Below are 21798 nucleotides of genomic sequence, written 5' to 3'. Positions count from 1 at the left end.
TACAGTTACCTGGCTGCTATATATCCCCTGGCTTTCATGTTTTGCCCTGCTTCCTCCCCAGCAACACGGGAGGCGAACGTACTTACAGCCTTTAACCTGACATGCAGGCTGTCCTGAACAGCCCTGTAGTGTCAACAGCTGGGAGGCCAGAGCTAAAATCGGGCACACATTCAGAGCACGCCACCTTCGCTTTACAAAAAGCAGAGATCTTCATCAGACACATGTTCCCAGAGTAGATACATGAAGACTGTACATGAATATCTCATGTGTAATGAACTTTAAAAACTGTGTTTAGCTTAGGTTTGCAGGATTGCCTTTGGGACACAAAGCTTGGATGTCACAGGCTGAGAGCAACAGCAGGGAATTGGGCAAGTAGGACATGTCCAGGTAATCCTAAAGGAGGCAAATTAAGTTAGGAAGTTTGGGATCATTGCATGTGCAGTCAAGTTTAACACATTTGCATGCAGATCTAATGTTTAAGAATTTGAGATATGCAGTTACATGCTTAAGTATTAATCTATTACCAAACTGGGATACCAAAACCCCAAAATGTATTTCCAGATTTGTTTGGTCAGTTTAAACATGCCTAAGGTAGAAACAAAGAGAAAGCCAAGTGATAAAAATCTATTATCATATATATCTCCTTTACAAGCATAATGCCTGTATCCTGCAGTAGACTCACTGCACTCAGTACCAGGATATGAATTGGACCTAAATTAAGTGTTCAAGTTTCAGAGTAATCAAAGCATGTATTTCATATTCCATTCCTTATCCCTACCTAAAGCAAAGCAAAATTTCAGCCTCAGCGGAAAAGAAACTCAGTTGATGTAGGTTTGTCGCTTCTTTCCCCTTGTTTTGCTGCATTTACTCAGAACACCACCACTAAACTCTGGAACTATGTTTGACTGGAGAATTTTCAAGAACAGCCTGTCTATTAATAAGGATACTGATTTTCTTCTTAATTATTTAAGTATTATGCTAGACTCTTCATTTGTGAGGAAAAGCATCTTTAGATGTCCACAAGCTCCAGTAAGTATTCAGCAAACTAATTTTGCTCATATTAGAAATGGGCATACTTAATTACAAGAATTTGAAACTAAAAATTGTTTCTAGCACTATATGATTAATCACGTCACTACAATGTGATCAGCCATTTTCATTCTAGTAACATCTAATGGACAACCAGGACTGATAGTCTTTTGTATGAACACAGTAGCAGAAAAATCCATGCTTCCCTCCCCAAATCTCCTCATGATCCACTTACAAAGACATCGTATCAGAAAAGTGACTAGATATAACAAAACTTGGAATAATGCACTTCTAAAAATACAACATTAGGAGTGGGATAAAGAAATATAAGGGAAAGAAGGGAAGGCATACATGGAATATAGAAAGCAAATGGAAGTTCAAAGCAATTTGCTTCTGACAACACACTAGAAGTCTAGTCAGAACAGGAAATAGTTATGGATTTTTTTTTTCCTAATTAAAGATATAGAAAGAAAACAGTCACAGTTCAGCAGAAGTAATATTTGCAAATATGCTAGCTAGGACAAGAACTGCAAGATTAGTTCAACTTGCTTCAAGAGTGTAAAAGCATTTTTATCTCCTGTGTAACAAAGCATTGGACTACTTACATTGTGATTTTTAACCTATTTTTACCTGTCTCTTGAGTACTAGCTAATGACTGCTGCCACATGCAGAGTGGGGGATTAAACACATCAATACACTGCTGTGTTATCATAAACTCCTACACTGTCAGGAGATTCATAAGTAAGAAGAAAATTTCTGAAGAGCATTGTCTATAAATCGTATTAAGATACTTCAATAACTTTCACTACTGCTTTGTGAAAAATGAAAGTACTATTTCCCATTTGATGCACAGAAGGGAAAAGGTGCAAAGACATGTTATTTTATGTCAGTATCTCAACACGCTTAGAGGTTCATGACTTCAGTGTTAGGTTTAACGTAATAACCTTGTGACAAAACTCATGAATTCATCTGCACACAACTTCACTCAAGGCTTGAGCTAGACAACATTTTCTGCCAGGATCTGTGCATGTACTACTGACACAGCGGCCAGCAAAAAATCCTCTTCAAGGGCATTCCCAAGGTTCTCCTCCACATTTAATCCTTCTTCGTGTTTGCCACAGTGTAAACATCACCTGTTGTTAAGCTGGCCTCACTGGCACCGTCTGCCTAACTTCGTTTCTTTCCCTGCTTTACATTTCAATCAGGTCTTCACCCAAGTAAAGCCCCTTCTCCTGTACATGGCTTTTTAGGTCAAGGCTGATACCTGCCTGTTCAGCTGCAGCACCATGCCAGCAAAAGTTAGATTTTGTATTCAGCATCTCTCAGGCACACAACAGGTACAGGGAACATTTTCTGAAATGACAGATTACTTCAAGTCCCAGCACTGAAAAAGGGTCAGGTCTCTGAAGCGTCAATACTGCTGTAGAAGGGTGTGCTTGTGTGGGAAATTGTTTGGGGCAAAGTAGTAACACTCCCCTGTCCCTTTCAGACATTGCACTAGAGAAAAATCCACACGTTTGAGCTCATCACCTATCTGGCACTGTTTTGGCTGCCAAAGGGCTCCTGGAAAGCCTTGAATGCTCAGCTGCAAGATGCCTGACCACTGATCATCCTCTAATCTCCAAAGCAATCAGACTGCACAACGGAATTCATGCTGCAGTTTCCCCAAAGGTTGCCTAGGATAAGAACAAATAGGAGCAGAGCATTAGCAACATTTCCTGCAGATTACTTTTGTCTCCTGAGGCGTGAAAAAAAGAGTTCCCTTTGGTCCTTTCCAGTAAGCCCTGCTACATACTGCAGCTAAAAAGGATGGACCTTCTGAGGGAGAAAGAACTCTACCCTGTAGCACATATACACAGATTTCAAGCAAGCAGCCAACTTTTTATCCTCCTCATTCTGTAGGATATTTCTACCTATGGAATATGCACATGTATTGTCCTTTCCAACACACAGGCACAGATCTGGGAGGAATGCAGAAAGACTGAGGCACACTTAAAAATACTTCAGTTAATAGTAAACAATTAGCATAAACTGGAAGAAAACAGTGTAGAAGACCTGCTAAAGGATTGCCCATCCCCTGTGATGACGACAACATTTTTGTCAGTGCACAGTGGAAGGTAGTAATGCATACGCAGACCAGGCACAGTCTCAACAGCAAGGGGGGATGCGGAGACATGCCAGTGATTATGTTAGATTCATGTAGTCCACTAGTATATGTGGATCCATCAATAGCCTATGTAGTTTACCTTAAAATGCAGCCTTCTGTCAGGGAAGTAGAAAGCAAGACCGTAGTCCCATATTAGCCTCAATCTGTCATTACACCATCCCAACTATGGAATAAATACGCTGTGCATGACTAGTTTTCTATAATCTGTGCCATCAAGCCTGTATTAGATGGATGAAATCTGTAGTGGATGGGTCAACACCAAATGCTAGAACTACTGAAAGTAGGGCATGCTTTAAATGGCACAGGAACCATATATCATCCTTTGATTGAAGGAAGTCAGTTGCCTATGCGTTTTTTGGTTTCATGCCAAAGTTACCAAAAGCTACCCTTCTAGATTGAAAGCAAGCAAACAAAATCCCCCACGCTACTTTTTCTTCCCAAGAGCAGATGTTGAAATGCTTTAGGCTCATTACTAAAACAAGATGACTACATTTCCTCAGCAAAAGCTGTCGCTGTTCAGTGCTTCAGCATTAACTACTTCAAGTTCAGCACATGGATGTTCCCCGTCATTTCTGCAGAACATAGGAGCATAAAACACCTACACATTGCTAAGTGTGCAAGGCACAGGGGAAAGGTTGCTTACTCCAATATAATAGGCGTTCCTAGTGCTGCTAAAGCAATTTGCTATTCAGCTGTGAAGTACATGGTCATCCCTGAGAAACACAAAAGGAAACAGTGGCAGATAAAATAAGGCATATAGTATCAAAGCAGCTCAAAGCGGCATGCATCTGTCCACTGCAAAGCCCATAGCTTAACATTTTCAAATTAAAATATGTCTGCTGAAATGCAAGCTATTCAACATCAGAGAGAAGGTCAGCTTAATTCTTAACCTTTGCAATGCTCTGGCTTCCCCATCTGTATTCAATGAGAAAGTTCTAGACTGAATATTAAAATCCATGCTTCAAGAACAGCAATGGTAATTAGGCTCCTTCAGTTTAAAGGGTGCAACAGAATAGTATTACCAACCAGCCTGGTGCCTCTGCGGAACACAGATGAGGGCTGATGGCCGCTGTAGAAAAAGGAACAATTTTCACATTAATCCTTATTAATTATCTGTTTTAGGGCTGCAGGTACTTGACACATCCTACATTAACTACTCAGTAATGTTAAGAACTGATTAAATACTGTAAGAATTACCTTAGAAAACAGAAAACTTAAGTCAGATATCTATATTAGACCAACCTCTTTCAGCACAGGCATGGCTTACTTGATATTCCCAATAGGGCTAAGAAGCTAGAACAGCAGGTGCCCCACTGCGTTTCTGCACTGTGCCATCAGTTTAGTTGAGGTATAATGCTGGACCTGGCTTCGTAGTCTGTGCACCTTGTGGCTTGTGAGCCAGTGCAGAAGACAGAAAGCAGCACCATGTAGCATCACATGGCATTAGCCAAACTCTGTCTAAGATGCAGGTTAACATAACCCTAACCCACTTGAAGGCCACCTACACTACACCAGATGGTGACTGCTTTCTCAGTTTGGCTGTCTGCATCATATGTGCACTGGTGGACCTGCACAGCTGGAAATCCTGAGCTGATTCACTGCCAGTTTGCCCAACATCCAAAGCGTGTTAACCTCCTTGCCGTGTGAGACATTAACCACTTGCAGAGCTGAGTTGCCAAACACAGGGTAGTTTTGCTTGCTACCTCCTGCACCTAACAATAAATTAAGGAACTCTTGTGGCAAAGATGCTGGCTTTCAGAAGCATTCAGCCAAGTGATCCTACACAGCAGTCGCCTGTGCAAGCTACTGGGGTATTCCCCATTTGAGTAGTAACTACTCATTACACTAAAAACACCAGTTAAACACCTTTAATAAAAATCAGCTATGGTGAAAAATTTCCTTCTCCATAAGGCTACAGGAAAATTTGTGACTTCACGTTTTAATCTCACAAGCAAAGAAGAGACTATGTTTTCACCTAAATACTTGCATAACTTGTCAAGGACCAGCTCACAAAGCAGTAGGGCAGAGACCCCAAGGACACACCAAGGATAAGAATCTTCACCCAGTTACTGTTGCAGCAGTGCTTGGCTGAGCAAAGGAGCTCCTGTTTGCACACTGCAGCCAGCCACTTCTGACAGGTGGGAGGGCTGAACACCACAGCTCAAGTCAGGCTGCATCAAGGCTTCTGAGGGGCTGCAGCACAGCTTGAACACTTACTGCAGCCACTAACTGCACTGGGAAGGGAAGAGAGGGACAGTCACATCACCCTCAATTTGGGGTCAGGAAGACTGGTTTGGAAGCAGTAGAGCAATTCAAGTTGTGGTGGGAGAACCTTCGATCTAGGGACTCCCTTTGCTTATTTCCACTTCATTCCTTCCACACTCACTGTGCCCAGAGACACTACCAATACCCTCCCACTTCAAGAGTCAATGGAAACCTCAGGCTTGTCCCCTCAATGCCATAGCCGTGGGGCACACTGCAAGGCCCACAGGGCACAATGGAGAAAGACAATAGCTTCAACCTGTCCCCTTCAGCTACTCAAACTTTATTAAAGGAGCAGGAATAGCTTCATGAAGAAAGAAAGCCAAGATCAATTTTTGGCAGAAACTCCAACAAGATAGCACAGCAACAAGTCTGCATCTCACAAGTGTGGAAGTGACTGTACTGAAACAGGAGAACATCTGTCCCATTCCAACATACACAGAGGGAATTGAGCCCAGAAATAAGTTTAGGTCTTCATTAACATTCACTGATGGAACAGAGTACTCTTACACAGGTCACTGTTTCTGTCAGCAGTTACATTTCGAAGTACAAGGAAATTGTAATTTCATAACAAAGATATTAGTTCAGATACAGAACAGCATTATTCTGGTGACAGAACAGCATTATTCTGAACAACATTATTCTGGTGACAGAATACTCAGTAGCTACATTTTTCATAAAGCAGCCTTAGGTCAGGAAGTAGACTAAGAAACATGGATAGCAGAGAAGATAAGATTGCCTAGAAATATATGGAGAAATATCAGGAGACTGCAAGCAATACTTTGCAACATAAATCAACAGGGGTTACGTTAATGGGACATAAGATTACGTGCTGAGTCATAGAAATCCACATGGTAATTTACCCAGTAACTATGACAGATACTCTAGGTGACTGATGACAAGGGTACCAGTTCACTTTAGGGCATGCTTTCATGTAGATCCTGCTAAATATGTACTCTGCTTAAACACATCAAGATAAATAACTTCAGATTATAGTGTTCCTAAAAGAAGATCCGTTTTTCTATCAACATTAGGGAAAGAAGCAAAGCATCAAGAAAAAGGACTAAGTGACACTTTAATACATCATGTTCTATTTGCTAAAGGCCCACTTTCTTATTAGTATATCTACTCAGATAAAAGAAACTTGTCCAGTCTTTAGCAGACAAGTTTCCTGCAACTGCAGTGATATTTGCAGAAACAGTGGACAAAAAAACCACACCTATTCAAAAAATTCACATAGACCCCTTCTGGCTTTGGGAGAGTTGAAGCTGCTCTCTTGAGTGGATGGAAGGACCAGGACATCAGAGGGTTTTGTTGGTTTTCAGTCAGTAAATCATGATCGCACCCACCCAGAATGTGAGCAAATGCAGCACCAACTGAAGTCATAGTGACATACTTCAGCTTCACTAATCCTTCTTCAAGGGATCTAATCTACAGCCAGGAACGCAACAAAGTCTGTTCAAAGCAAGCTGCAACAATCCTCTATCATTACAGAAGCTTTGCTACGTAAAGTGTCTTTAGTTTCAAATGGAATTGTTGCCTCTCCAACAGAACATGTGACATTCAAATCAATAAAGACTGCAGAAAATAGTCATACAAAATAAATAGGAAATAGAGAATTTCTAACCCCAAAATTAATATTCAATATGATTTCTTCCACTTCAACCAGTTTGCATTTGGCTTTTTAAATATGACCTTAGCTTGAAGATGAGAAAGCAAACTAGAGTTGCTAAAGATTGCAGGTGTTATGTATCTAATTCTGGGGAAAAAATACACCCAACCTAAAATTAATTTAATTTCCTCAGTGTTCTGAATTTTAAACCACACAGAAGTAACAGTTTTGTAGCTGGCTTTTTTTTTTTGTCCCCAAGTATGTCACATGCTGTATTTTGATTCCTTTTCCCAAATGAATACCATAGTAGCTGCTTATTTTTACAGACAAGTATATGAGATGACTGAGGTACAGCCTTAAATGTGTGAACTCAAGAACTGAAAAATATTACGGGTGATGGTTGAAGGCTTTTTAGATTGCAGCCCAACCTGCATCTATCAGCTGTGTGACTCCAGGAAGAACTCACCCTTAGCACTCCATTTACTATTAGCAAAGGCAAGGGCACAGGGGAGAGCTGGGGACAGAAAATCATAGACCAGAGCTACAATCCCGTCATGTTGTGTGAGTGAAAAGGAAACCAGGCTATGCAGCACAGCTGTATACCACCCCCACATAGCTCTCATTTCATATTTCTTTAGGGAAATAAAGCCCAAAGAACAACTAGATGGGCAAATTAAAACCGCATTGCCCAAGGAAGCATTTATCACTTGCGCTGCCCACTGTCAGAGAGAGATGCCAGCTGCAATACAGCCACTCTCCAAAATAGGCATTACAGGTCAAGAAAGTGCTTTTCTCTACAATATCACTGAGAACAGTTAGATGCCCAAACCAGAATTCCTACCTACCAGCAGGACAGGAGCACACAAGACTGGGACAGTGGTACTCACAGGTGAGCCTGGCATGCCACACAGCCAGCCTCCCTCCCCACAGCACAACAGCAGGATAACACACATAGAAGTAGCAAGCCTGCCCATACAGAGCATACATTTTCCACACCATTTATCACTTTGTCAAGTTGAATAAACCAGGCTGGTAGCACATACCTTCTGACTTCTAGATGCCTCTCTTCACCCACCTGAGAAGCAGTAAAGAAATAGGGCTGGCCAAAGCCGCTTTCCCACCTTCAGAATTCAAGGTGCAGCAGCTTTCAGAGTCCTCACCAATGATGTACTTCAACATCCACCATAGAGGTGGCATTACTGCCACAGAGTACTACCTCCATACACAGAGCTGGCAAAACCTACAGAAGAAACCACAGCCAGAGAAACTTATGGTATACCCAGCTTGTGCTAATGTATAGCTCCTCATTAGTATAATAAGGGACACCTGAATGAGAGCTACCTGCACCTAGGCTCCAGGGGGAAAGGACAATATCTATGGTGTTTGAGCTGGGGGTGCTTTCTGGGCTGGAGTTTTCCAGAAACAGTTTCCTGGGAAGGTTAGAACTGTTGCCTTCTTGCTGCATTAGCAGTGCTCACCCTCTCACGGTGTTGCTTGCTGCAAGTCAGACACATGTTCTCCCTCTGAGCAAGGGCAGAGAGAGCTTGTAGGCAAAGAAACACAAAATGCAGGCACCCACATAGTCTGAAATCTGAGCCATGGGGGTGTCAGTCAGATATGCACTAGCTCACTGCTAATTTGATTCAGATTAGTGTTAAATTATAGCAATAGTAATTTGCTGACAGTAACTATTGAGTGGAAAAGGGTGTAAACAGCATAAATCAAGGCTCGTAAAACAAACTCATGTTCTGAGCTACTGATTTCCTGGGTTTTCTCTTATCATCCATTTGCTATCTATATAATTTGAAGAGCTCTGGAACATGTATAGATTAATAAATTTATTCAATGTTCATCTGTTTTTCTTGGCTGTAAATAAAATTAAGCTTGCAGTAAAATTTTATATTTGCTTTCTGTCTGATGTCCCCTAAGTTATGATTTCCATGTTCTCCTTCAAGAGCCTTTTTATGTCACTAGCTCGCTTTTATATTTCTCAAAAAATAAAATAAAATCAAAGCATAATTTGTGAAGCAAGGCATGAAAAACACAAGCCTGCCAAGGCTGCTGTATGAGTACTGATCAATAAAAGCTTATATTGTGCTAGAAAAGAAACACAGTTTTTCTGCAAGTATAGCAGAATTTATTATCATAAATTACTTCTAAGGCCACTTCCAAGAAAATCTCAAGGCATTATGCACAGGTGACAAATGAGCCTGACCATCAGCTGGCCAAAGGCTTAACAAAAGGAGATAAAAATTAGACCAGCATTGTAGCACTTCCATAGCAGTACTAAACCAGAGAATGCAGGGTAATGGTGACCAGAGGCAAACCAAAGGTCTTAGTTCTGTGCAAATGAGGCACAATTTTCCTTGCAAAAAGCAGAATTCTGCAAGAGCAGTTACACTTCTAGATTTCAAAACAAAGCTCCCTTGGCCTCATTAGAGCCATTCAGATACACAGGGTATGTTGCAGGCTTTGAGCTGCTGTTGAACTCTAGACCTGCAATTTGCTTTTCAAGCTTTTGCAAGCTTGTATAAAACCAAGGCCATAGCAGAAAGAACAAAAACAACAGGCTCAAGTTTAGCTAGATTGCACAGAGTCCCAGCCAGTTAAAATCTGGAGCGGTGTGGTAAAAGCTCCTCACAGCCCTTCCATCTATCCTCAATAAACAGTAAAACAAAATGCAAGGGATAATTCCTCCCCCATTCCCCAACTTCTTTTAACAAATCCACACTCATGTTCTCCCAAAGGTCTAGTACTTCCCCAATCTAGCTTCATTATGTCTATCTGGGACTTCAGGGCTTAATTAACTCCCACACAGACTGATTGCCTACAGCTAATGCTGGGAATTAAACACAAATGTTCAGCTGTTCAGCTACCCTGGACCATCCATACCAATGTCCCTGCTAAGGACTTCAGGACCTTTATGCTGCTAACAGAAGTCCTGTCACCTTACCATAGGAACTCCACTCTCAACTCTCTTCCATAGGGAATATCCCCTTGGCCTTTTCCAGCAGTAGGCTGAACAGATCCCTTTTGCACACAGCTTTTGACTGCAGTGAGCTCCTACCTTCTGCCTTATAGGCTGCACACATTAAACTGGCATCTTAAAGGATACCACCTGAACCTTCATGCTTCCCGGGTGGCAGCCAGGCATGGGCTGTCTGATACCTCCTGTAACAAGTGCACAAGCCAAGGTCCATGGAACCTATTGCTGTGATGTTTTTCAGTAAGATGCATTGAATCTCTTTCCATCCTTCCAATTATAAAGCATTTTCAACTTTTCTGAAGGCAATTATCAAGTTCAGTGAAGGGGAACTGGATTCTAAACTATTTGCATTGCAGAGTGACATCCCTTGTAAGATTTATCAAAAAAAAAACAAACAACCCAGAGAAAGACAGAAAAATGATGTTTACCTGTAACAAAATATTTATGAAATAATGAGCCTCCAGATTAGTTGACACATACCTGTTACTGTACCTACAGTGCTTACTCTCAGCACTTTTTTATCCCATACCTCATTCTTTGATATGAAAATGTCTTCTAGGAAGTAAACAAAAAGAAGTGTGTTGTAGGATTTGCCTTTCCTTTCCAGCACTGCAGATCTGCTGCCACCTCTTTGCCCTGGGGACACTTTAACCCGTACTTCCTACCCTCCACACCCTGGTGAATGTCCTTAATTTTATTTCTGGGTGGAGAAACACCTCAGTCTTGCTGAAACAGTTGCCTATCCTTTCTTAAAACATCTGAAAATTCACCAAGTAGAGAAGAGGCAATTTGTATTTGGTGTCTCAGATATTTAGCAGATGGATAGAAGGCCTGAGACTCAGTCCTGTCAGCAAAGACTCTTGATCTTGTGCAAAGGGAAACAGCAAAGAGTTGATGCAATCCAAACCAGGCTGTTCTGCCAGCTGAGGGACTCATGAGTGGTGAGAAATATGGATCCTCTTGGACAAAAAAGGAGCTAAATGAAGGATCCCTACATCCCAAGCTGGTGTTAGCCCCTCATCTCAAACAAAGTGTCACCTCACAGGGTATTTCTTGGTATTTGTGTTACTTTTCTATGACATTTCTTCATGTCCCTCCATATATTTAAAAATACCTCATGAGGGTATTTTTACTTTTCAAAGTCATTGGAATCTCATGCTTCCACTCAGCATTAATTGAAGTATTTTTTTCACCTTTCTGCATCAGGGGTATTGCTCTGTCTCACATATCCTTGGACTTCCTACCAAAGTTGTCCCAATTTAAGCCTTTGTTTAACTTTCCTAAGTAGTTTTCAGGCAGCACTATCACGGAATATTATTTTATGGTAAAAATAGGATTAGAACCTACCTATCTTGGCTTTGAAAAAGAGCTTTAAGATTAAGTAAGTTCATAGGATCAGAGCATATTGCAACTAGAAGGCTGCAAAACGAGGTTAACTGCACAGAAGGCAAGCAGGAATTTCTGTCAAGTAAAGAAGGACTCTTGAATCCACTGTTCAACGCCAATCAATTAAATTGCTATGTAAGTCATCTTCGTCCAAGCCAGTGTTAATGTTCTAAGGATATGGGCCGGTTTTACACGCACACACACAACTTTTCCTAGGCCCTTCCTAGTAGCATTAAGAAACAACAAAGGAAAATAATGCTTAGAGATCCTCAAAAGATTTCAAATTTAATTACTTGCATGAGGACTTTACCAACAGAACTTGAAACTGAGGGTCAGAAGTTCCTTTACCAGATGAGTTAGCATTCTCATTGTCAGCCAGAAATAAGCAAGGAAAATGCAGTTTTAATGAATTGTTTGACTTCACACAGACCCTAACATCACTGCAGGCAGAAAACCATGTAGATTTTTTTGGTTTTCCCTATGGAAACAAGTCTCTATTTTGCACAGATTCCTGAAAATGTTGCAATATATTAGTATAAATATTTTGTGTCATTACAGAAAAAAACACATTTGTTAAAAACTCTGTCAACATTCTAGAGGGTTTTAAAACAGGAAAAGAGACCTGTGTGTGTCCCGGAGGGACTGTTCTGATGTATGAATCATTACTTCTAGAAATCTATTTAGGTACAGATTCATAGTGTCTTAAAGACCTTGTTTTGATAATTGAATTTTGGCTTGGAAAAGAAGCGCTACTAATGCAATGAAAAACTCATGTTCTGCTTCCTTTCCATTGCACCTGATACTCTGTGACAATCATTGTAAAAGCAGGAAGCCCTGTGTCCTTGCTGAGACTCTTCGAGACTTACACTTTTGCCAAGATAGTCACTAGCCCTTCTGGGTAACCTCCTGCATATGATGCCACCATGAAGAATACAGGTGTCCTCAGGGATCACCTGTACAACCTGGTCTACCTGAAACTAGCTTCATTTCTCATATTTAAGAGTGGAGAAAAAGAAGACAAAGCTCTCTAGCAAACCAGTTTATGTAGTGAACAAGTAACTTTAGCTTTGGAGCTGAACAGAACTGGTCACGCAGTTCTATAAAACCAAATGTGGCATTACATTGACAAATACTTCATGCTGACAACTAGTATCTGCTACATACATAATTTCTAGCCCATAAACATAGAGAAGACAATGTCAAAGGGACCAGAATTATTTTTCAGATGGCATAAACCCAATTACAAAATTACTGGACGCATTTTGTTCTGCTGTAGTTGCATAGACACATGGAGAGTGAAATCCAACCCTCTTCCTTTTGCAAAGGAACTAGTTTTTCAGAAACTGATTTTGTCTCATTTCCCCAGAGCTCCTTAAAAAGTGTTCCACTTAATGGGTTTGTTTTGTTTGCTTGTTTGTTTGTTCTTATTTTGACTGGGGATGGTTATTTGGGATATACATGGATGGAAATTAGGCAAAGAATGAGAATTAAAAAGAGTTCAATATTACCCACAGCCACTATAAGTCTGGAACCTACTTTGTGCTGGGTATTCCTATCTTTCTGTCTCTTCTCCTCTCATTGCCTCCCTTATGATTGCTACTTTGACAATTGACCTACAGTTAATTATAAGTAAATATTATTTTACAATGGTTTCCACAACAATTCTGCAATGCTTAATATTCAGATACATCTTCTTAGGCACCATGTCCTGGTTATTGGTTATTAAGTATCTCTAATTTATCCTCTGATTTTAACATCATAATGATGGCTGACCTCTGTATTGTCTAATGTGGGAAAAGTTATATTTACTGTAGCTACTTTAATAGAGAATATAATTTCAGAATATAATTTCAGCTTTTGAATTGCTCATAAAAAGTAGTTTTATCTTAGAATGTGCTGTTTTCCAAACTGCTAGGTTCATACCTCACATTTAAAACATAATGGTTTAAATACTTCCCTTTACTGCTTCTACTAAAAGGATTCCTAAGCATGCTTCCACATCTTAAATGGAGAAAGTAACCACTAGCTTATATGTTCTAGAACTAATTATACACCTATCATTGCTATAGGTCACCAATAAAAATTCCTTTATGTACCTCTGAATCTTCATTCTGCTCACTTAATTGGGGTTTGGAAAATGTTATTTTCTCACGTCAGGATATTCTGACTTGAGTAATTACTGGTATGATTTTCACTCTAATATCACCAACCTCATTATAAGCAATAACAAAGCCTCACAATAGCCTGCTGAAAGAAAAAAAATATTATTCTTGTTGAGTAGCATATGAGAAGAAGGCATATGAGACATTGTATTATTTTCAGAGAGTGTCTTAATCACCTGTCTGTTATCACTGGATAGGCAAAGGCTTACCTGTATAATTATGATACCTCGCTATCACTAAAACCAGACAAATGTTGTTTATGACACCCTGTATCATTTGCAAGACATTATTCCAAGTTTTGCTGCAATTTCCTTGAGGCATTACTGTGACACAGTTGACTAGAAGTTTCTTACAGAAAGCAATTTAAATTGCTGTGACTGTATTATCCTGCAATGTAACATGAACAAGTAGTTAGATGTCACGTAGCAGAAAAAAAAAACCCAGGCAAACAGCTGCCCTGACCTAGATGTGTACCTAATTACTAGACCTCTCAGACATCACCCTCCTAACAGATATAGCAGAGACAATTTTCTTCCTTTGGCTCCTGTTCTGCTTGGTTCCAGCCAGAGAAATCTGTTCCTGCTCAAAATGTACAAACTCCACCACAGATCACTGGTGGAGTCAAGTAACTACTTTAGGTTTGGCCCAGCCTATTCATCGCACTCATTCTTACATCCTAAAATAAGCAAATAGCTATTAAAAAGTTCTTCAGTTCTTTTACTTCTTTTTCTGTTGATCTAATTGAATTGATTAATGCCTGTGACTCTGCTACCTGTTTTCAAATCTCTGGCACTCAAAGGTGTAGAATCAGAACTAAAATATCCACAAGGAAGATGAACGCTTTCTGACCCATCCCTCCCAGTTGCAAAGCTCTCTCCTGTCTCATAGCAGCTTTCAAGGTGCAGAATTTATTTCAAAGAAAGCCTTGAACATCTTGCAGAGCTCTAGGGAAAATGGCCCACATGTACATCAGGCTTTGCAGCCTCTAGGTACGGTCTCCAATTTTGGAAGAGCCTGATACAAGAGTTTATTCTGCATGCTAAGAAGGAAAGCTTTTCAACCCTAAATACCTCAAATCAAGCAGAACAGAAATTTGCAGCAGTGTCTCCCACTGGGTAGCACCCTTCATGAAGATCGGGAAAGTTTTCTAAAGGACCAGTTGGTGGGTACTTTACGGGAACACACTGTTTGGGATGACTGACAGCACAGCTTTCCAACAGCTCCTGTGTACAAGATTTTCAAGGACAGAGAAAATTCATCTCCACATGGGCAATACACATTGTTTGGGGGAAATGGAAGTCTTCTGAGAAGTGCTTCAAAACGTGTGCTGACTTAATGTTATAAATTAGTGCATTTTGAACTCAGATACATAGCACTTTATTTTTAGACTCGATTTCTCCTACAGTAATTTTATTTGTAAAACTGCACCTGTAGGAACAAAACATTATTATTTATAACCCCTCTCCCTGTCACATAAACAACTTTCTGCCAAATCCCTTACGATACCATGCAACAAAACACAGTGACTAATGCTCCAAATCTAATTTTACTCAATACATGCAGCACTAAGTGTGGTTCTGGTCATGCCTGGTTTTACTTCTCTGTGTAACCTGCAGCAAGTCACTTGGTCTTTCAGTTGCTTCCCCTCTTCTAAACAACCCAGAATGAGAAGAATAATGTAAATGGGGCAGAACTTCAGATTAGAAGTACAAGGAGTCCCACAGTTTCAGAACTGAGACATCTGAAATGCTGATGTTTTGATCCATATACAGAATAAAGCACAGCTCTGCACTGTGATACTGTTGGAACTGCAAATATCTTGGCTGCATTAGGAAAGCTTTCTGGCAGTTGCTGAAGTCCAGGAAAGGCTCACTGGGAAATAAAATTCAGACTTGCAGAAAATAGTTGGCTTGGGAAGTCGTTCTTCCAGGACAGAAGTGAAAATGTTGCCAATGATCACAGTGTGAGCAACCAAGACCCAAAAATGTTCTGTATGAGTCCCGGAACAAATTCCCTGTTGGTCCAGTCTGGACATGGTTGGCATGTCAGCTGGTTTGATGGTCTCCTCTTCTGGCCAAATCCCACTTTTCACCAACAAACTGGAAAAGATTTCTCAAAACTAAAATGTTTCCCAAAAAGTCAGAACTAGGAGAATTTGGAACTGGTTATTGTCCCATATAAATGACACTGACTGTACTTTCTCTATTTTACAAACTACCCTGAAATGCTTCTGAAAGCAGGTCACATGGTAGTTAATTCCAACAAATACATAAAGTCTGGAATAAATTTAGGAATAAACTGTCTGGTGCAGGCAGGCAGCACCACGGCATGCTCACTATCTTAGAGTCTTTGTACCTAATTGCCTGCATGGAATAAATTGCTCTCTTCTTCCTTTAGAAATGTAACTACTTTTCTAAGGCAAAACTGCTTAATTAAAATGCTTTTCTCTGCAAACCTTTCTGCTCTCTTACTTGAATACAAATTCTAGTTGTCTTGAAATACCAATGTCTCTTAATGAAACTGAAGTTGACATTTCAGGGAATGCTCATGTAAATTCTATCTCCACAAAACACAAGCTCTCAGTCTAAATGTGAATAACGCTAAATAACCTACAAGAGACACATGCTGTTACTGAAAGAAGGGATTTAAAACAGCAGCATTACTGTAAGTCATCTGTGATGCAAGGGTTATTGATTAGCAGAGTCTGTGATTTGTTCACCTGACAATAAAAATTTATCTTAAAGCAGTAAGAGCCCCAAGTGCTACAGCTGGAGCCAATAGCACCAGGCCCCTGCTCTGTGAAGAATTTCGAGGGAGAAAAAGTGTTAAGCACGTTTCTGAAAAGCAACCTCAGCCTAGTTTTCTTTCTCTAAATCTAGTCATGATGCTACTTAATATTTCACTCTGAAATCCTTGGCTAAATGGAAAGAATTTTATCCCAATTCATCTGCTACAATGTATTAGTATTGCCCCAATATTGGTAATTGGCTTTTGGCAGCCTTGTTACATCTTAGGCAATCTTGTAAAAAAGATAAATATAATACAAAATTTACAGAGACAGGTGGAATTGGAATCATGAAAAATTATGATCATAAAAAATTGAATGTGTGCATTGGAGTAAGTGTTCTTCATATCACTTATGTCACTGAGCTATAAATTACTGGAAAACTCCCAGTGTTTTCCAAGCTAAGCAAACATGACAAACTAAGCATATCAAATATTATATTTTCTTGATTTTTTTTCCCTTTGTTTTTCTGGCCAATGTACTGGAAGTCACTGGCTGCTGAATCAGTTCCTACTGCATTATCTAAAGCAAAGCTTTCTCATTCTAGCCATCACACAAGCAAAACCTTTAAAATAGACTGATAAGAAATTGCCAGCATAACATATATTTTTCACACTCGCTATTTCATTTTCCAGTGACCTATGATGCCATACTGCAGTCAGATCACCATAAAACATCAGGACTGGAGAAAGATCTCATTAGAAGTTCCTTACAAAGAAGGCAGTACTTCCACATAATAGCAAAGAAGCAGCTCCTTCTTTCAAAATACATAGTAAAATATTCTTTTGAGAAACTGTGATAAATACCTGCAATTTAAGTTCATATAATTCCTGTCTGATTGACTCTAATGAGTCTCCATTTGTCTTGTAAACTGAATATTTAATCACTGTGTTCAAAATGACATCAGGTTATTAAAGTCTTCAGTATATCTAATATGAAAAGTTATTAACTAGCTGATTCGCAAGACTGAAGGACTTAAGAATCTGTATTAAATAATACATTATTTATGGATGGATGCAAAAAAGCCTCTGTGCTTCTTGTGAGACTTGGGGTATTTTGACATGCAAATCATAAAATCTGATCTTGGGAAACTCTGGTTCACCTGGCACCTAGTCCTGCGAGCTCCTCACTCTCACCTTTTTATTCTGATGCTCCTCAGGCACTTGGATGGCTCACCCGGGTGAGGAGGAGGAGTTCAGCACCCAATGCACACCTGCCTGGCCCAGTTATTCCTTCACCCAGCAGTCCCTGGGGCAGCTTCCAAGAGCCTATGTCACTTACACTGACAGGATGAAGTTTGTTGCAAAAGACAGCAGCATTGTGCTTAAAACAGAGGTGAAAGTTTGGAGCTGTTTTTTTGTAGGACCCAGCCGCAAGGGAAGCAGTGGTGTCAGCCACAGGAGACAAGGTGTCTTGTGCTCTACTGCTGGCAGGCTAAAACAGGGACAAAGACTTCTTCTTCCCCATTGAACATCCAAACCTCCAGACTGGGAGCTGGTTTTGCACAGGGTGCCCTCCAAGTGACTCCTTGGGAGGCTGTGAAGAAAACTGTCTGCAATGGCCTAAAGCAGGGAGAAGCCCTGGGTTCTCACCTCTGCTATAAAACCCGCATGTGCATTTTCTCCAGAGGCCATTTGTAGCACCAGAAATCTCTCCCGGTGACAGGAAGAGCGTGACCGTGCCATGGAACTCTGGTGTTTAATTACAGTAATCAGTGCTATCCATGCTCCTGATGGGAATACCATCCTGGGTTTATCCCAAAAGGCTGAGGGAGGGCTGCCCCAGAGCAGCAGGGCATGCCCCCTTGCCACCCTGGGAAGGAGGCAGATTTAAGACTCAGTCCAGCTACTGCATTAGTTGTCTCTCTGCAGCAGCACGTGGTCCCTGCCATGAAAATACAAGTTGTTCAGCTGCTTAAACCAGGGTTTCAGTTCCACTGTATTGACCGGATGTTCTAATTGCCTCCCAAAGCTATGACAGTTTTAAGCATTTAGACTTTAATTACCTTTCCAGGGCTAGGGAAGATGAAATGCCCCTCTGCAGACAGCAAGTGCATGGAAGCCTTACTTCATTTGTGTGGGACTCAAAATTGTCATCAGATTTCAAATTGAATTTCACTCTCAGGGGGATAGTGGCACAGTTAAGTAAGAAAACAAACACCGATTTCCCTGTTCTCCCTTCTGCCCAGACAGACCAGGCTATCCATGGTGTATTTCTGCATAAGTAATTACAGAGGTTCCAGACTATGAACTGATTTAATAAATACCCATTTTTGCCATCTTTTTTAATTCTCTGAGACATTGTTCTTGGTGAGGTGTGACAGTAAGCCCATCAATCAGCCAGACATGCCAAAAAACAGATGCCAAAGGGATAACAAATAAAGAATTAACAGCTATCCATCAATATACCTGCCTTCCTCCAGACCTCCAGTGACCCTTGCAGTCAGAATCTCTCAAAGCAGTAACAGAGAAGAAAAAAGGGGGAAGGGAAATAGATATTTATTATGAGTGTATTTTGTCCATGAGATTAAAGAGATTTTTCTCTGCTACAGTATCTGGGTCTTCATATATGGCTTGGTTACTCTGCAAGATCAAAGAGCGTGGTCTGCTCATCCCTCAAGTCATGGAGGATAATAAAGGGAATCAGAGAAACATGAGGCATTGGAAATGAGAGGGTAGTTTGTGTCCCAGAGCTATTTTGTAATAGTGATCATCCTGCAGCAGGCTTCAGAAATGACAAGCTGCTCACTGAAACACACAGAAACTGTGAAAGCGAAATCTTAAGATATCCAGGGGCTGAAGGATAAATAAGACGGGGCCAGCTGTTATGTATAAAACTACTACTGGAATAGGATACTGCCAATGTAAGCCTTGGAGACAAGAAAGCAGTTCCCATGTAACGCATCAGTCAGCCAGCCTCCTGGCTAATAAATCCTTGACAAATGCATGCCCTAGGCATGTGCAAATACCTGCAGAACAGGGCTTATGGGAGGGGTCAGTACCTGCACAATATTCCCTTGAACGGAAGCCCACACCAGCTGGCACTGGGAACTGATAGCTTGAGTCATCTGGACATGTGTAGTCTTCATGATCATAACCTAACCAACAAAATCTTAGTAAAGGACATGGATTTGTGGATGACTGATGGGCTAAAATGACAGCACTCAGGTGATGTGACAGCTCTTCTGGCCCATCCTGGAAGCATGCAGTTTCTTTACACTCAGCTGAGCACTTTGGAAAGAGGGAAGCGCCTCTCCAAAGCTGACAGCACCAAGTTTTACTCAACAACAGAAGTGATCTAACGGTGGGTACCTGCTGGGATGCAACATACTTGTTTATAGACTGTAATTATTACAGGATAACTGCTGTGCTTCTAGTTCCTGCTGATTTTGTTTTGGCTTGTCTTCTCTCATTTAAATACAGAGCATGGGTAATGCAAACAACAACTGTCTGAGCTATAGAAAAATCTTAAGTGAACAGCTTCTTTTCTGCTAAGTGAGGCTGTGCTCAGGAAAGTATTTTTTATAGATAGCACCATCATATTCTTCAGATTTTTTATTCTTCAGAGTTTTCTATAACCTGCTTAATGAGTTTTTTATCAAATAGGGTCATTTTTGCTTCTCTTTCATAAGACAAGCATCAGTCCTTCAAATTTGAAACATTAGTCCTTCAAATGGAGCTCTGTGTTTGAATGTCAGTGCTATGATTTTCATGCTGAATCAATAGATAGGATTCATACCGCCAATCTGTGGCCATGGTCGGACTTGGCTGCTCTTGATGTCTATCTAATGCTTGCCCAATCTCTGATGCTCTGGTGTACTTTGGGGTAAGGAATAATGAAGAACACAACATGCAAGCATAAAATAATTTGCCTGTCTACCACATCAGGTCTTGTTTAGCCTGCATACTAAAGCTCCGATTCTCCAAAGCACAAGAAACTGAAAACCCTTCTAAAATGAATTCTTTATATAAAATCTGGATGTTCTACAGCACCTTTATGGACTAGAGAATACCTACACACAAGAAGGCAAGGTATGCAGTGAGCCTTGTGAAGGAAGCAGTCTGAATTTAGAATGCAACATTCCTCATCATCCATTGCTCCATTCCTGTGAAAGTCACTTGCAACATCCTGACATTTTCCCTTTGCATCATCAGTACCATCATCAGACAGCAGTAACACTATTAACAGCGATGTTAACCTTCTATGGCCTTGGCAGAGCCAGATCCAAACAGAGCACATCTGCCTGAAGCTTAACCACACCAGAGGTTGCCCAAATTCAAGAACTCATCCCTGTGAAAATCCCCCTTCCCCACTGTAAAAGCCTGCAGCTGCTGCTTTGCTGCTGAAGATTCCTGGGCTATCCACATTTGTGCAACTTGATTTGCAGTGTATTGACATGCTGTGTGGGCACTGCGGTACTACAGCCACTTTTTTGCTTCCCCTGAGCAGTCGCTGAGACCAGCAGCATAGAGCAGCACTTGCCAGCTGCTGAGGGTGCAGAGTGCAGACACAACAGAGGCTTGGGCCACTGCCATTTCAGCCTGCACAGGTAGCTTTGCCTATCAGCTGGGCAACTACAAATGGCTGCTGCGCCCCAAGGAGAACAGGAGCAACAGGGAACAGTCTCCTCTGCTTCTTCCATCTCCTGATCCTTTTGGCAGTGGCAGATTAGCTGGCTGCTGGCAGGGAGAGACAGAAGTAGTCTTAAACAAAATATACATGGGCATAGGTCATCTGGTTGAAGCTGGGGTCCTGTGCAGCCAAGAAAGGCTCAGTGCAGGCCAGGAAGAGAGCAAGAGAGAGAAAATAACTTTCCCATGGAATATGAAGATGGGCTGTCCTTGGAAAGATGACAGACAATAGATGCTCTAGTGTAAACCCAAGGGATGCTTATGCATTTTGCATAACACACAAATGGACAAAGTGTATAAACAAACTAGGTCCCTTTGTGGAATTGACTAGTGTTTTAAAGCACTGCCCCTGCTGGGATTTAGTTAATTTATTTAACAATGCAGAAAAGAATATAGCCCTCATCTTCCCCAGGCTATGCTGAATCTTCAAGGCTGATAGATTTTTATTTTGCTTAACTTTTCAGAACTGAAGCAATTTTTAAGGCTCCCAATATACGTTTGTTTACCTCTTGTATTTAAACTGTGCTAATCCAAGTCTTGAAATCATATAAATTCTGATGGAAAGCAATTTTCAAGGCTGGTAACTGGCTGTAAGCCATTACTAAACAGAACATAATGGACTGGACATGACCTTAGGTCTGTCGTCTGCTCTCCTGTTTGCCCACATCCACATCCCTTAAAATCTTGTAGTGCCTTTTTCTCTGCACAAAAACCAGTAGATTTTAAAAGACATTTGTATCTTCCTTGAAGTTAGGCAGTTGGGACTGTCGACACCCAA

The 21798-nt window shown here is 40.8% G+C and overlaps 1 protein-coding gene across 2 annotated transcripts in view; it reads right to left on the bottom strand.

Moving 5' to 3' along the window:
• Positions 1-8258, bottom strand: part of RPS6KA2 (ribosomal protein S6 kinase A2) — a 296264-nt gene extending 288006 nt beyond the window's left edge. Inside the window, exon 1 of one of the 2 annotated variants that reach the window (XM_061471390.1) lies at positions 8146-8258. The gene's annotated coding sequence lies outside the window, so the exon portion shown is untranslated. Of the gene's footprint in view, positions 1-8113 lie in introns of both variants that reach the window. The other variant, XM_061471391.1, reaches the window with a different exon arrangement.
• Positions 8259-21798: the final 13540 nt, after the last annotated feature.

This window comes from Pezoporus flaviventris, unplaced genomic scaffold (assembly GCF_033815535.1).
Source record: "Pezoporus flaviventris isolate CSIRO_AGI_PZ_B2104156 unplaced genomic scaffold, CSIRO_AGI_Pfla_v1 ptg000066l, whole genome shotgun sequence".
Classification (NCBI taxonomy): Eukaryota; Metazoa; Chordata; class Aves; order Psittaciformes; family Psittacidae; genus Pezoporus; species Pezoporus flaviventris.
This window is presented reverse-complemented; position numbering and strand designations above follow the sequence as displayed.